This window comes from Akebia trifoliata, chromosome 1, assembly GCF_017979445.1.
Source record: "Akebia trifoliata isolate Shusen 1 chromosome 1, ASM1797944v1, whole genome shotgun sequence".
Classification (NCBI taxonomy): domain Eukaryota; kingdom Viridiplantae; phylum Streptophyta; class Magnoliopsida; order Ranunculales; family Lardizabalaceae; genus Akebia; species Akebia trifoliata.
In genome coordinates, this window is record NC_141375.1 from 19,355,563 (window position 1) to 19,359,133 (window position 3,571).

Consider the following 3,571-nt stretch of genomic DNA (forward strand, 5'->3'; position numbering starts at 1 on the left):
GATGGATCAAACCTCCTAAACCAATTCGAGATGGTAAATTTTCAAAGCTCACAAAAGGATCCTTGATAATATTTGAAAACACTCTTGGAAAGATCCACCTTTGGGATGTTAGATGTGGATCACGGAATTTGTTGGGAGTCGCCACCTAGTTTAAGTCTAGGAACCATTAAATGGCTCTTAATGAAATTCGGGTCAGTCTAAGATAAAGACAATAGGTAAAGGGTCAGATTACGGATATCAAAAAGTGTTAAGCACCGAATTTGTCTGATAGAGACGATCGGTCTCTAGTGTGATTTAAGACTATCCTACGATCAACGAAAGGAAATTAAAGTCAAACTAAGGGTCAAAGTCAATTGGGGGAGACTAAGGCAAAAATCAAACCTAGAGTCAACTGGGGAGACTAAGGCTTAAATGGGATGGATTTTATCTGAAATCCGAGTGCACCGAATTCAAATTTAGCAGGTTTTGTCCCATCAAGTATATCCGAATTAAAATATGGTTTGGATATGGGTTGATGTCTCTTGATCTAAACAGGATTCGGGATGGATATGGTTCTATTCCTATATCCGTTGAGATTCGAATGATATATTACTTACAACTTGTATTTTTATATTTATCAAATTATCTTTCATCAACTAACATTAGTTGGGTGTAGTGGTCATGACTTCTCTTCAAAATGGAGAGGTCTTGAGTTCAAATCATCATTTAACGACATTTTAGTAATTTTATTTGAAATAACCTTGAATGATTTGACATTATCCGATCTGACCCGAATCAACTCGACCGAATTCGGATATGAATTTGATGAAAGTGAAATGGTTCGAACATGGTTTTAGCTATTAGGATCTGAGTAAGAATCAGACCTAGATATGAATCCAGATAAAAAAAAATTGGATATAGATATGGACATATCATATCTAGACCGTATTCGACTCATTTTAAGCCCTAGGGGAGACTAAGGTCAAGGCCACCTAGGTCAAACCTTATGGTTAACTATAAGACTACGATCAAAGTCAAGAAAAATTAAAAAATCTATTGAGTTAACTTGCAAATTTTTTGAAAAAAGGAATAAAAAAAAGGAAAAAAAAAATATTTTTGTTATGGTCAGGCTTGAGATGATTTCTCAAGTTTCTTACGTATCCTGAAAACCTTGGGATCAAACAAAACGTAGTTTCGGATCAGGGATGAAGAAGAGGATGAAGGAGGAACTTTGTTTGGGTGGGTTCAAACGTTAATGATGATGAAGTAATGTGTTGTGCATAGAGGGATGACCGAGTAAAGATGAAAGTTTGATGGTAAGCTCGATTTGCATGTTTAATGGAAGAAGAAGTTACGATTTGATTGCGATTTTGGCTCGTTTTAATGGTAGCAATGTGGGTCTGATGGGTTTGATAATGGCCGAGGTGAGGTCTGAAAAGTTTAGTATGGATTGGTCTGCCCACTTACCAATTGATTGGGTTAAAGAATTACACCTGGGAACACCTATGACTGGTTCTAGTTGTGACCTAAAAGGACCACACCTAGTTTTGAGTCTCTAAACTCATTACATGATTGAGGCTAGGTTAGGATAAAGTTTAGATCAATTCAGTCTGGAAACATCGATATACCTCCCAATTTCACATGGTTTGATAGTATGTGATGTTCTATTTTAATATATCCAAAGGTACTGAATTGAAGTTGTATTCGAATGCGTTACTCGTGCCTTGAGAGGCTAGGTTGGCTATGTTCTAACTATGGGGTTATCGAGGGATAGAGAATGATGCAAACCTTATATATGTGCGCATGTGAGTGTGTGCAAAGGGACAAGGTGCATTTTGGACATTTTCGTGAATCATAATCATGCAAGCAAAAATCATTACAAAAACAAAATAGAGAAAAAAAAAACAAAGAATAACTAACCTAGACTAAAGTCTTCTTGGTTCAACTGGGTTGACCTAAAGAAAAGTCATCCAAAGTGAAGGTCTCGAATATGGTAAAATTTGACCATAAACATCCCAATGGAGTAGCTACTAAAAGTGCCATCGGAAAGATCCACGCTCAGGATGGATGATATAGATCCTAGTATTTGTTGGGAGTCACCACCTAGTTTAAGTTCAGGAATCATAAAATGACTCTAAATGGAATTTAAGTCAATCTACAATAAAAATAATAGGTAAGGGTTTAAATTATGAGTATCGGAAGGTGTTAGGTATCAAACTTGCCTAATCAAGAAGATCGATCTCTATTACGATTTGAGACTATCCAACGTTCAACAGGGAAGAGATTAAAATCAAACTAAGACAAAGTCAAACCTAAAGTCAACTATGGGAGACTAAGGTTAAAGTCAAACCTAGAGTCAAGTGGGGAGACTATAGTCAAGGCTACCTAGGTCAAACCTTAAGGTTAACCAGAGGACTACGGTCAAAATCAAGAAAATTAAAAAATCAAATTAAATTTAAAAAAAAAAAACATCGAGTCAACTCGCAAAAGTTTTGAAAAAAAGAATAAAAGAAAGGAAAAATATTTATAATTTACATATGATTAGACAAAACATAGTTCGGATTAGTGATGAAGAAAAGGGCGAAGGAGGAACTCAGTTTGAGCTGGTTCAAACATTAATGGTGATAAAGTAATGTGTTTTGCATAGAAAGCTGACCAAGAGAAAGTGAAAGTCTAATGGTGAGCTCGATTTGTAGGTTTAATGGAAGAAAAAGTTACAGTTTGGTTGTAGTTTTGGCTAGTTTTAATGGCAGTAACGTGAGGTCTGATGGATTTGTCAATGGTAGATGTGACATCTAATAGGTTCGTTAATAGCAACAAAGAAGATCTTCTTCTTCTCTCTCTTTTTTTTTTCTCTGTTTTAACATGTTGTGTTGCTCCCGATTGAATTCCATCATGAGGAAGGTGTTTGGTTTGATTCTATAGAGCGGAGGAAGACGAGGTAGAGTTCTAATAGGACTCCCTCTCTTGGTTGAACCTCGTAAAAGTTGAGTCCTATAGGACTCTCTCTTTCTCGGTTTCTCTCTTCTTGGCCAAACATGCATGTAAAATGAGAGTCCTCTTATGATTGAGATACATGGGAAATGATCCCATGCATCTCAATGTACCGCTACAAACCTTATCCTTTCATTAAAATTCAATCGATTGGTTAATTAATCTGCTTTTTAATTTTAAATTTCAATTGATTGGTCGACTGATAGTTTTAAAGGGTTTAATTGGTCGATTAATTTATTGATCAGATTAGTTTGACAACAGATTTAAATGCTTTGATTAGCCGATTAGTTGATTAGTTGAGTTAGATTGATTTGGATTCATGATTGGTTAAAATTGATTCCTAATGATTGGTTTGGTGAGAAAAATTATGGATTAGGATCAATTGTTTATTGGATAATTTTTTAAATTTGTTCAATTTAAATTTGATCAAAATATTAATGATTGGCGATTGGATCAGAGGTTTTGATGATTTAATTTTAATTAATTCATGTGATCGATGGATGCTACGCTATGTGATGAAAGTCGTCATTTCATATTGAAAAATTCATTATTTTAAATGAGAAAATTCTTCATTTTATGTGAAGGAAATCGTCATTTT